The sequence below is a fragment of the Euleptes europaea genome, chromosome 5, assembly GCF_029931775.1.
Source record: "Euleptes europaea isolate rEulEur1 chromosome 5, rEulEur1.hap1, whole genome shotgun sequence".
NCBI lineage: Eukaryota > Metazoa > Chordata > Lepidosauria > Squamata > Sphaerodactylidae > Euleptes > Euleptes europaea.
The window spans coordinates 10952019-10965988 of NC_079316.1; positions in this window are offsets into that span (position 1 = coordinate 10952019).

A 13970-nucleotide genomic window follows, 5' to 3' on the forward strand; every position below is an offset into this window, starting at 1 on the left:
GGGCTTCAAAGCCATAAAGTCCAATTGCCAAAGCGGCCATTTCCTCCAGGGGGACTGATCTCTATTGGCTGGAGATCAGTTGTAATAGCGGGAGATCTCCAGCTAGTACCTGGAGGTTAGGAAACAAAATCAGCAGTAAATATGCCAAATATACAATTTTATAACATTGAAAAGTAATGATATTATATTTTCATATCACATTACAGATATGTGCAACTTGTGATACATGAAACAAATTATATGAACAAGTCCATAAGCGGACAATGTTTTGTTCGTTTGAGTGCAGTGCTACAATCATGCAATGAACAGCTGCAAATATTTACTGCTACTCAGCGTATATAATCGTGTGGTTCCAGTCTTCACTTTGTGTAGTGGAGTGTAACTCTTTACAGGGATCCGGTTATCACTCTGTTTCGACCAATAGGCCTTCTTCAGGGACCACTATAAAGTACTTTATATAGCTAGTACCTGGAGGTTGGCAACTCTAGCAGGTATCCACCCACATGTTGCAGATCATAGGGTTTCCAACCTCCAGGTGGAGATGGGAGATCAGGGGAACTGGTCTCTGTAGGGTGGAGATCAGTCCCAAGCCCCACGTGGAGGTGGGCAACCATAGACACCCCCGCAACGTGCCGCACAAGGACCTTGAGGCCCCACGTTGGTCCGATGCCACCCTGACCTCTGGGAGATGTGCAAACAGTCACGTTCCGCAGAAGGCAGGGCTATCCTGGCCGCTGAGCTCTCCATGTGCATCCAGCGTCCGGAGGTGGTTGACCTCTGTTATCTCTCGCCACCCCCTCCTGGCCTGATGCAGGCTCCAGCCCGGCTTCCTGTCCCAGTCCTCAAGCCATTTGTGGGAGACGCCGGGGCAGGTGGACCTCCTTCGACTCCCAAGGTGGGTGTTTTGCATAGGCTCGGGAGTAAGGTGGAAGGAGCCGTGGAAGAAGACACATCTGGATATACAGGGGCAGTGATACAGAGGGAAGCCTTTATTTGCTTAGTCTGGCAAATGACCGGTTGCTGAAAAGGGGAGGGGTTCTGCCAGGAAACAGGAGCGCTACTAAGGTCCAGGGGACACAGGCCGAGGGCAGGCGGCAGATGCACAGGGTAGGGTTGCCAACCCCACAGGGTAGGGTTGCCAACCTCCAGGTGGGGCCTGGAGATCTCCAGGAATTGCAACAAAGAACAGTTCCTCTGGAGAAAGCTGCTTTGGAGGGTGGGCTCTGTCTATGACATTATACCTCTCTGAGGTCCATCCCCAGGCTCTACCCTCAAATCTCCAGGAATTTCCCAAACCAGAGTTGGCAACACTATGATAGGGGCAGAACCCCCAATACCAACAGGGATCTGAAAGGTCACAATCCCTGGGAGCTGGCCTAGCCGAGCTGGAGAGTTTCCGTTCCGAAGCTGTGCTCCTCTCGAAAGTCCTTAAGAGCTGTAGTACTTCATCCATCTTATCGAGGGGAGAGCAATACTGGCTGGCCCTACAGGGCTGCTGTGAAGATGCCGGAGTTAATCTAGCAAAAGAGCATTTGCTGGATCATGCAGATCCATTCCACTGACGGGTACTTCCCTCTGGTGAGGGGAGAGGGGTATTCATGGCTACTAGTCAAAATGGATACTAGTCATGATGCATGCCTATTCTTTCCAGGACCAGAGGAGCTTGCCTGTTATATTAGGTGCTGTGGAATGCAGGCAGGACAATGCTGCTGAAGTCGTCTTGTTTGTGGGCTTCCCAGAGGCACCTGGTTGGCCACTGTGTGAACAGACTGCTGGACTTGATGGGCCTTGGTCTGATCCACCAGGGCTTTTCTTATGGCTGCCAACTTGGACGGCTTTAAGAGGGGAGTGGACATGTTTATGGAGGAGAGGGCTATCCATGGCTACTAGTCAAAATGGACAATAGTCATGATGCATACCTATTCTCTCCAGGATCAGAGGAGCAGGCCTATTCTATTAAGTGTTGGGGAACACAGACAGGACAATGCTGCTGCAGTCGTCTTCCTTGTGGGCTTCCTGGAGGCACCTGGTTGGCCAGTGTGTGAATGGACCGCTGGACTTGAAGGGCCTTGGTCTGATCCAGCACGGCTTTTCTTAGGTTGTTATGATGCAAGGATAGGAAGCCACCAGAAGAAAGTGCCACCAGAGTAGATTCTCAGGATCCCGTCCACAGGGTGGCAAGTCAGTAACAAGTCTATTGTTCCTGGACACACTTGGGGTTGTTGCAGAAGCCGTTTTCGGTTCCAAAAGATTCTGGCTCATGTGTCACCAAGGCAAGGTATCAGTAGATCTTGGATCCGATGCTCTGGGAACAACCAGCTCGATTCAAGTCCGGCAGCACCTTAGAGACCAACCAGATTTTCTGAGTCTGAGCTTTCGAGAGGCAATGATCCCTTTGTCAGATCTGAAGATGGGAGAGTTGACTCTCGAAAGCCCATACCCTTAAAATCTGGTTGGTCTCTGAGGTGCTGCCGGACTCGAATCTGGCTCTTCTACTGCAGACCAACATAGAGAGCCAGCGTGATGTAGTCAGCCACGCTGACTCCTTCTGGATTTTATTTTTAAATTTCGACAAGAACAGCTAGTTCACGTTCAGCTATATCTTGATGTTCATTCAGTTTTCGAGGTCGCGATGCCCCCCCCCCCCCGTTTTTGCACATTTCCAGGAGATTCTGTTTTGGCAGGACGGACCCTGCAAAGAAGGAGGCAAATCGGAGACATGGAAATGTCTTGTTAGGAAAAAACCAAAGGCCAATGTGAGTGCATGTTCCTGGAAGAAGAGGCAGATGAGGTGATGCTCTAATTAGGGCCTTGAGTCATATAGGCTCGGAGAAGAAGAATTTTCAGGAGTCCCTGAAAAAAGCCTGTTTTTCCTCTCTCCCGGAATGAAATCTAATCTTCCAATTTGCCCTTTGTTTTGCCAAAATTGTTGAAAAAGTAGGGCAAATTTCCCCAGAACTGAAGGTGCTATGGTAACGCATGGATACTTTACACTATGGTAGAGTTACCCGCTCCAGTAGGGAAATACGTGGAAATTTTGGGATCGGAGCCTGAGGAGGGTGGGGTTTGGGGAGGGGAGGGACTTCAATTGGGTATAATGCCATAGAGTCCACCTTCCAAGGTGGCCATTTTCTCCTGGTGAACTGATCTCTTTTGCCTGGAGATCAGTTATACTCCCAGGAGAGCTGCAGCCGCCACCTGGAGGTTGGCAACCCAACGCTACTGGACGCATTAACCCAAGCAGTACATCCTCCAAGTTGCTGGATCTAATGGCAATACTGGTTTAATATACACTTTGCTGAACCTCAGCTGCTAGATGGGCAGCTCTGGTCTGGCATAGCTGAATGCATCTCCCCGAACATCTATTAGCTGCCTGTCCCAGCATGGTGTAATGGTTAAGAGTGGTGGTTTGGAGCGGTGGACTCTGATCTGGAGAACCGGGTTTGATTCTCCGCTCCTCCACCTGAGCGGCGGAGGCTCATCTGGTGAACTGGATTTGTTTCCCCCACTCCTACACATGAAGCCAGCTAGGTGACCTTGGGCTAGTCACACTCTCTCAGTCCCACCTACAGGGTGTCTATTTTGGGGAAGGGAAGGGGATTGTAAGCCGGTTTGATTCTCCCTTAAGTGGTAGAGAAAGTCGGCATTTAAAGACCATCACTTCTTCTTATTATTATTGGCAACCCTAGGCCAAAGAGATGGGAGTGTAGGATCTTGCCCAGAGTGCCGAAAGAGGGTGGTCTGGTGGTCTTCTCTCAAACTTCCACCAGCCAGGCGACAGCAAATCTATCGCCTGCCTCGTCCCTCAGCTGTCAGCCGAGGAGGAAACCCGCCTGGAAGTCGGAAGCCTTCCCAAAAGGTTCATCCTGCTCCGCACTCGAGTGTCGTGGCCCGAAGGTCAGCAGCAGCAGCACAACAGGAAGCCGAGCGGCGTTGCTTCGCTTCCACGGCCGGGAACTGCGCAGACGGCCCTGCTGGGAACGCCGCGGCCACCCTGGCTTTCGCTCCCCTGGCTGGTCCTCCCGGCCGGGCCAGCGGTCAAGACACCCTCAATGGAAGCCAGACGGGAGCCAGAGAGCAGCTGCCATCCCCGGGCAGGAAGATGGTGTGAGGACACAGCCCACTTGGCATGGAGCTGAACCGTGAGTGCTGGGTGCAGGGGGGGCCCCCCAAAGGCCCAGGGGGGCTGGGATAGGGTTGCCAGCTGCGGCTTGGGAAATACCTGGAGATTTTGGGAAGGAGCCTAGAGAGGGTGGAGTTTGGGGAATGGAGGGACCGCGGCAAGGTATAATGCCATAGAATCCACCCTCCAAAGCTGCCATTTTCTCCAGGGGAACCGATCTCTGTCGTCAGCAGATCGCTTGTGATACCAGGAGATCTCAAGGCCTCACCTGGGGGTTGGCAACCCTATTCTGGGAAAAGGGATGCAGGATGCCTTTCCCCCTACTCCCAGGAATGTGAGGGCTGGCTGGGGGCAGAGGGAGGGTGGGGTTTGGGGAGGGGCGGGACCTCTGCGGAGTATAACACCATAGACTCCGCCCACTATCTCTATAACCTGGAGATCAATTGTAATTCCAGGCCCCACCTAGAGGTTGGTAACCCTATTCTCAGATGATGTTGCACGAGACTCCTTCCTAAAAATAAACATCCCTTCTTCTTTGGGAAACTTGGGGACTGCCTCCCTTATAGGGTTGCCAACCTCCAGGTGGTCCTGGAGAGAATAAAGGCTCAGTGCTGTATAGATGATGGAAAAGATCCAAACAGCACTACAAAGTAATCTTAGCAAGAAGTAAGTTTATCTAAGTGTAAAAGTGCAAAAAAGTGAAACTATATACAAAAGAAACACAAGCAACAATATCTATACAGTATGCAAAAACAGTCCAGCAAGATATACAATGTAACAGAAGAATCTGTCCAATAAATCACATAGGAACCATGTAACTGTCCATGAAAAACTTTCCTGTGCTTCAAGGTAGCTGGACACGAGATGTCAGAAAAGAGGACCACAGCATGGAGGTGCCAAGAAAAGGTGTCCGGACGAGTCGTCTAGATCATACACACGTTTCGCACGTGGCTTCATCAGCTAAGCATATCAGAAAGGTTTATAATAATCATGTCAATTTCAAAAAGGACCGAAAGGATTTCTATCAAGGTCTCCAAGGCTTAGCTGATGAAGCCATGTGCGAAAACGTGTGTATGATTTAGACGACTCGTCCGGACACCTTTTCTTGGCACCTCCATGCTGTGGTCCTCTTTTCTGACATCTCGTGTCCAGCTACCTTGAAGCACAGGAAAGTTTTTCATGGACAGTTACATGGTTCCTATGTGATTTATTGGACAAATTCTTCTGTTACATTGTATATCTTGCTGGACTGTTTTTGCTGGACTGTTTTTGCATACTGTATAGATATTGTTGCTTGTGTTTCTTTTGTATATAGTTTCACTTTTTTGCACTTTTGCACTTAGATAAACTTACTTCTTGCTAAGATTACTTTGTAGTGCTGTTTGGATCTTTTCCAACCTCCAGGTGGTGGCAGGAGATCCCCCGCTATTAAAACTGACCTCCAGGTGACAGAGACCAGTTCACCTGGAGAAAACGGCCGCTTTGGAAGGCGGGCTCTATTGCATTATACCCTGCTGAAGTCCTTCCCCATCTCCTGCCCTCCCCAGGCTCCACCCACAAATCTCCAGGAATTTCCTAACCCGGAGTTGGCAACCCATCTGAGAACCAAAATCATCAGAACTTTTTGTATTCATCTGCCAATATCTGCAGATTTCAGCAAGTAATTAAGTGATTAAAAGTCATACATTTAACAGCTTAATCAGGTGACAGTAAGAAGCAGGGAAAACATACTAGATGATGCCTGGATGGAATCCCATTTTGGAGCTGGAGGGACCTTCCAGAGAAGCAATCATAAAGCTGGACATTTTCCCCCTAGCATTTAACTTCTTTTCTAGCCTCTGAAAGGGCTGGCTCTGGTCACTCAGTGGTGAAGGACACTTCACATGCACTTTGCACATGCTCAAAGACCGTTTTACCAGTTCACAGAGGGCTAAGCCATAGCTCATATTGAACCATACTTATTTCTGATTGGGATGGGAGCAAAGCAGAAGATCAGGGGCAGACCCTAAGTGGGAAAGGGAACAAATGAGGCGACGGCAGTTTCCCGAATGTAGTTGGAAACCTGGTTGACTTTGTAAGGTCTGGAATCCATTTGCCTCCTGGTCTTTGTGGCCTTCCAGTGATCCTGTCCTACTCTGTTGTTAGACTTCCTTTTAGGGTTGCCAGCCTCCAGGTGTGGTCTGGAGGTTTCCCGGAATAACAACTGGTTTCCAGGCTACAGGGATCAGTTCCCCTGGAGAAAATGGCTGCTTTGGAGGGTACAGTCCATATGGCATTAAAGCAAGCCAAGATCCCTCCCCCTCAGGAGACTTCATCCTCATCCTTCTCGGGCTTGGCCTCCTTCCTACCCAGCACACTCTGGCGGGTGCCTAGGGTTGGCAGCTTCCGGGAAATAGCTGGAGACCCCCTGCTAATACAACTGATCTCCAGCCGACAGAGATCAGTTCCCCTGGAGAAAATGGCTGCTTTGGCAATTGGACTCTATGGCATCGAAATCCCTCCCCTCTCCAAACCCCACCCTTTTCAGGCTCCGCCCCCAAAACCTCCCGCCGGAGCCGAAAAGGGACCTGGCAACCCTATGTGAAAGACCTCTGCCTGAGACCCTGGAGAGCCGCTGCCCTAATCAGGCTGTGCCCCAAAAACCGCCCGCCGGTGGCGAAGAGGGACCTGGCAACCCTACGGGTGCCACAAACTCAGCCGCCTCCCTTCCTCCTCTCCCGCAGGGCTGCTGCTTTTCACCTCATTCTTGCTCCACGTCAGATGGTCCAGGATGAGTCCCGCACGGCTGATATGCGACAGGCGGCTGATCCAGAAATACATCACCGAAGCCACGGAGATGGAGGAACAACTGGTAAGTTTGGGGACGAGTAAGGAACATCCACTCACTCCATTCAGGTCACGTGTGGCATCCCAGGTAGCCTCTCCTTCTGCCAAGAGAGCCGGCTGTTCGTTTCTTTTTCGATTCTCTCCGGTCGGTGTGTTGTGGGAAGGTGGCCAACCCTGACCTTCCCAGGCCAAACTTCCCCATGCAAATCAGGGGTGCCAAACACCACGCTACACCGCCAGCGTGGTGTAGTGGTTAAGAGCGGTGGACTCTAATCAGGAGAACCAGGTTGGTTTCTTCCCTCTTCCACATGAAGCCAGTGGGGTAGGGTTGCCAGGTCCCTCTTTGCCACCGGCGGGAGGTTTTTGGGGCGGAGCCTGAGGAAGGCGGAGTTTGGGGAGGGGAGGGACTTCAATGCCATGGAGTCCAATTGTCAAAGCAGCCATTTTTTCCAGTTGAACTGATCTCTATCGGCTGGAGATCAGTTGTAATAGCAGGAGATCTCCAGCTAGTACCTGGAGGTTGGCAACCCTACAGTGGGGTGACCTTGGGCTAGTCACAGTTCTCTCTGAACTCTCTCAGCCCCACCTTTCTCACAAGGTGCCTGTTGTGGGGAGGGGAAGGGAAGGCGATTGTGCTCAAATAAGGCTGCCAGCCAACCAGATGAGCCTGGAGATCCCCCAGGATTACAATTGATATCCAGACTATAGAGATCAGTTCTCATGCAGAAGATGGCTGCTTTGGAGGGCAGGTTCTATGGCATTATACCCCACTGAGGTCCCTCCTCTCTTCAAACCCTGACCTCCCTAGGCTCTGCCAACAAATCTCCAGGAATTTCCCGACCCAGAGTTGGCAACCCCATGATCACGTATTAGTCGTTACTGAGCTGCATTCAGCAGGGCAACCGTGACAGTCTGGAGTAGAACAGCTCAATTTGACTCCGATAGCACCTTAGAGATCAACAAGATGATCAGGGTATGAGCTTTTGAGAGTCAAAGCTCTCTTGGTCCCCGAAAATCATGTTGGTCTCGAAGGTTTTACTAGACTCGAATCTTGGTTTTATATGGTGTATCGGGAGGGGGGGGCGGTGTCAAGTAGATCATGCAGGTCTAGGGTTGCCAGGTCTCTTCGCCACCGCCGGGAGGTTTTTTGGGTGAGGCCTGAGGAGGGTGGGGGTTTGGGGAGGGGAGGGACTTCATGCCATAGAATCCAATTGCCAATGTGGCCGTTTTCTCAGGGGAATTGATTTTCGTCACCTGGAGATCACTTGTAATAGCAGATCTCCAGCTAGTACCTGGAGGTTGGCAACCCTACGCACATCCCTTCTCTCAGTCCTTTTGGCCTCCTATCTCCACAGAGACAATGTGAAGAGCTTCCATGGCTCACGAAACCAGTGCAGCTTCCCTTCGTGGGCTTCACCCTCAGAGACTGGACGAGGAAGACAGTGAGTAAGGAACCAAGAACGAGGGCTGCGTGTTCAATACTTGTGGGGCGACGCCATGAGAAGAAGCTCATGTGTTATACTTATGGTTATCATGGTTAACACCAGAAGAACAAAGGGAAGTGCCGTGGCTCAGTGGTAGAGCCTCCGCTTGGCATGCAGAAGGCCCCACGTTCAATCCCTGGCATCTCCAGTTAAAGGGACTAGGAGAGTAGGAGATGTGAAAGACCCCTGAGACCCTGGAGAGACATGGAGAGGCCGTGGCTCAGTGGTAGAGCATCTGCTTGGCATGCAGAAGGTCCCAGGTTCAATCCCCGGCATCTCCAGTTAAAGGCACTAGGCATGCAGGTGATATGAAAGACCTTTCTCTGCCTGAGACCCTGGAGAGCCACTGCCAGTCTTAGTAGACAAGACTGACTTTGATGGACTAACCATAACCATTCAGCATAAGGCAGCTTCATGTGTTCTTGTGTTCATGGGTGTTGTAGAAAGGGGACAGACGTTATTTTTAGCGTAAAGCTTGAGTGCGGGGTTGCTAAAAAAGGTGATTAGGAATGGGCAAGATTGATTAGAAATTGGCATTGGTTAGAAATGGGAAAGATGCTCCTTTCCATAAAGCATGACTAGACATGGCTTAAGAGCTGTTAAGTCCATGGATTGGAGTTGCCAACCTCCAGGTGGGGCTTGGAGATCTCCCAGAACTACAACTCACCTCCAGGGTGGTATAGTGGTTATGAGTGGTGGACTCTAATCTGGAGAACCGGGTTGAATTCCCCACTCCTCCACATGAAGCCTGCTGGATGACCTTGGGCCAGTCACAATCTCTCTCAGCCCCAAATTGTGGAACTCCCTACCCCAGGATGTGGTGAAAGGTTTTAAGAAGGGAGTGGACATGTTCATGGAGGAGAGGGCTATCCATGGCTACTAGACAAAATGGATACTGGTCATGATGCATCCCTATGCTCTCCAGGATCAGAGGAGCATGCCTATTCTATTAGGTGGTGTGGAACGCAGGCGGGACAATGCTGCTGTAGCTGTCTTGCTTGTGGGCTTCCTAGAGGCACCTGGTTGGCCTTTGTGTGAACAGTCTGCTGGACTTGATGGACCTTGGTCTGATCCAGCAGGGCCCTTCTTATGTTCTTATGTGGTGATGGCTGCCAACTTGGAAGGCTTTAAGAGGGGAGTGGGCATGTTCATTGAGGAGAGGGCTATCCATGGCTACTGGTCAAAATGGATATTAGTCATGATGCATACTTATACTCTTCAGGATCAGAGGAGCATGCCTATTATATTAGGTGCAGTGGAACACAGGCGGGATGGTGCTGCTGCACTTGCCTTGTTAGTGGCTTCCTAGAGGCACCTGGTTGGCCACTGTGTGAACAGATTGCTGGGCTTGATGGCCCTTGATCTGATCCAGCATGGCCTTTCTTGTGTTCTTATGAGATTTCAAGCCACCACCTGGAGTTTGGCAACCCTACCTCCAAAGCAGCCATTTTCTCGGGGGTGGGGTGGGGGCTCACCTCTGTCCCGTGGAGATCAGTTGTAGGGTGGGGAGAACTTTGCTCTCTGTCTCCATTGACAGAATCCCCCAGCGCCTCTGTTCACGGACTCTCATTTCCCCTCAGAATCGGGCCAAAGGGCAGGAAGTCCTCCACGACCTGGGAAAGTTGGTGGATGGTGCTGCGGCCGCCCAAGATGAGCTGCGGCAGGGATGTGCCGCGGCGCCTCTGCAGCGGCTGTACGAGAGAAGCAGCTCCTTCCTCCTCCAGCTACGGAACTTTGGGTGGCAGGTGAGAGGGCCGGGCTGGGGGACGCAGCCAGCAGCTTCACAAGGTTAAACTGTGGAACTCCCTGCCCCAGGATGTGGTGATGGCTGCTGACTTGGAAGGCTTGAAGAGGGGAGTGGACGTGTTCACGGAGGAGAGGGGTATCCACAGTGACTAGTCAGATTTCCCTCTGATCCTGGGTTTCAGATTTGCTGTGGGGCCCATGGACACCTAAGCCTGTTCCTTTTCTCCCTTCCAGGAACAAGCTGGCAGCGAGCAGCCCGAAGGATCCTCCCAGGTCACTTCCGAAAGAAACCCGAGGAAGATCTTCCAGACGTACGCCCAGCTCATGCGAGGAAAGCTGCGCTTCCTTTTCCAGGATTTGTGGCGAGACTCTTGCAGCGGAGAAGCTCCCGGGGCTGCTTAAGCAGCCTGCCTGTCGGAGCACCTTGAGGGGCCGGCGGAAGACCCCGAGGGAGACGCAGGAGCTCCAGGGCGCCTTCTGCTGGCCAGGTGTGGAAGTGCAAGGCGGGCCGAGCCCCCAAAGCGGAAGGGGGGGCTCACAGGCCACGAGTAAAGCGGAGGGACAGAGAACCGGGCTGGTCCAAGAAACAGCAGAAGCTACCTATTTGTTTCAGCCACCAGCAGAATACACTTTGAGCTGAGCAAGTCTTGCTGCGCTCTCGGAAAGACCTTTTCGCTTAGGCTTGCCAGCTTTCGCGTGGGGCCTGGAGACCTCCCGAAATTGCAGCTGATCGCCAGACTACAGAGATTGGTTCCCCTGGGGGAAATGGCTGCTTTGGAGGGTGGATTATATGGCCATTATACCCAGCTGAGATCCCTCCCACTACCTTTCCCAGGCCCCGCCCCCAATTCTCCAGGGAGCTGGCAATAGGGTTGCCCACTTCCAGGGGGTGGCTGGAGATCTCCTGCTATTTCAACTGATCTCCAGGTGACAGAGATCAGTTCCCGTGGAGAAAATGGCTCCTTTCGAGGGAGAACTCCATGGCATTATACCCTGCTGTGGTCCCTCCCCTCCCTAACCCCACCCTCTCCAGGCTCCCCCTCCCCAAATCTCCTGGAATTTTTCAGCTCACAGTCGGCCACCTTGTTCACGTGCCGATTGGGAGTCTTCTGTGGTTGGGGTCGTGGCAGGGTTTTATATTATTTAGCTCCAATGCACTGTATGGGGCAGATGGACACTGTGGCCTCTCCTGCCGGTAATTCCCTGGGCAGAGTGGAAAGATTTGCTTCCCAGCAGAGAGATCCCCGCTGACCCTGAGACGTCTGCAAATCAGGAATAAACACACATGAAGCTGCCTTCTACTGAATCGGACCCTCGGTCCATCAAAGTCAGTATTGTCTACTCAGACCGGCAGCGGCTCTCCAGGGTCTCAGGCAGAGATCTTTCACATCACCTACTTGTCTGGTCTCTTTAACTGGAGATGCCGGGGACAGAACCTGGGACCTTTTGCATGCTAAGCCGATGCTCTACCACTGAGCCGTGGCCCCTCCCCTAAAGGAGGGAACAAGAAGAGTCCTTCTAATATCTCAGGGCTGCCAAGTGGATTTTCCAGGCTTGGCCCAATACTTGTGTTCAGCCTTCTCCCATGTACCTCCAAAGACTCTGTGGGCTGAGCATATGTCTGTCCTTCGTGGGAAGTTTCTAAGAAAGCATCATTTTGAACACATGAAGCTGCCTTATACTGAATCCTTGGTCCATCAAAGTCAGTATTGTCTACTCAGACCAGCAGCGGCTCTCCAGGGTCTCAGGCAGAGGTCTTTCGCATCACCTACTTGCCTAGTCCCTTTAAATGGAGATGCCGGGGATTGAACCTGGGACCTTCTGCATGCCAAGCAGATACTTACCACTGAACCATGGCTCCTCCCCATTCTCCCACCAACCACTCCCAATTTTCCCCTCCTATCTGAGGGCTGGACTGCATTGATCTGAACAGTCCGGTCACATCCGGGCCGCTCACCGGTCTCAAGATCGAAAAGTCAATACACTTCAGAGCCAAGAGATGACGGTATTTTGGTATTTGCTTTCCTGCAAGATTTTCACTGAGAGGAAATGTAGCCCCAGTTGAGTTTGAGGAGGGGAGGGCATTCCAATGGTATAAAGCATAACATACTTATGGGTATTTCCCAGGAGCATGGCCCCTCCAGGGACATGCCCCCAATTCCTGCAGTCCCTGCCAAAGGGATCCACTATTTTTTGGAAACAAACTGTGATTGCAAAGAACAAGTGACTTTTCTCAACAGACATCTTGCAAAATTATGTCTGGCTGCAGCAGAAGCATGTCTTGTATGTGTGGGGTCACACTGCCCCCATGTTTGGCAGCGTGGGTGCCTTGTACCCCACCCCCAAGCTGCAAGATCCCTCCTTGAAAAGGATAAGCAGGTATAGCTGTTTTCTAGAAAAGAGCAACAGTCCAGTAGCACCTTAAAGATTAACAAAAACTTCTGGTAGGGTATGAGCTTTTGTGAGTCACGGCTGTCCACTAGTTTTCTGCCCATTAGAGATGACCTTGCGGCCAGCCCTCACAAATCCTATGCCTTCTTGTGCCTCTGTTAACCCGATTCTTCCGTCTCCCCTGAGCTCAGCCCAGGTGAAATCCCCATGCATAAGGCAAAGTGAGGGACATGCAAGCTTGGTTTCTCTCACAGCCAATTACAAAGCAGCGTGTAAAGAGGCGGGGATTCAAATGCTTCCTGCGAGCTCTTTCTGAGCAGAAGAAAGGCTTTTTAAAACCGAGGATTGGATTTCTCCCTCTCATTTCAGATTGCTCAGGTTTTTTTGTTCTTAAAATGCTTTTTTAATGCAGCAATTGGTTTTTTTTGGGGGGGGGTTCCTCTCACAGTAAGCTCTACAAAGTAAGCCATTTACAAAGCAGCATTTCAAAGGGCGAGGACTTGATTTGAGCTTGGAGACTGCTGGTGCAGAGATTCCCAGCAGGAACGTGTATGTCCAGCGAGCAACGAAACTTAGGTAACACTCCCATGCATAAGCGACCTTTGTTAAGTCTTTAAGGTGCTACTGGACTCTTTCTCTTTTCTACTGCTAGACTTACACGGCTACCCATTGTGATCTATCTTCATAGCTGTCTTCAGAGACTGACTCAGATCCAGGGGAGGGTTAATAGGCACACAACCCTGTTAAACAGACACACACACCCCAACGACACCAATTCGAATTCAGTAATGGATGAAAGGCAGGCCTACATGGTATATAACAGTCAGTGTTGGGTTAGGATTTGGGAGATTGGAGTTAAGAGTCCCCGCTCAGCCAATGCATTCATTTGGTGACTTTGGACCAGCCCCTCTCCGCCTAAGCTACCTCACAGGGTTGTTGTGATGATACGTCGGAGGGAAAGAAGAACCACCCCAAGCTCCTTAAGAGCGGGATAAAAATGTCTTACGGACAAAAATGGACAGGACATGAATCATTCTGGGAGTTCATTGCGGTCACTGCCCGGACCAGCAGGGGGCAGCACAGAAGGATTGCTCGCCGCACATAAAATGGCACGGTGGTAATTAAAGATGACTTAAAACATGTCAAGACTTCTTCTTAAATATCAGGACATGAGGCTTTGTGAGCAAAATACATAGCAAGGTCACACACACATGCGGTAGCCTGCATGGTGTAGTTGTTAAGAGCGGTGGTTTGGAGCGGTGGACTCTGATCTGGAGAACCGGGTTTGATTCTCCCCCTCCTCCACATGAGCGGCGGAGGCTAATCTGGTGAACAGGGTTGGTTTCCCCACTCCTATACATGAAGCCAGCTGGGTGACCTTGGGCTAGTCACAGCTCTCT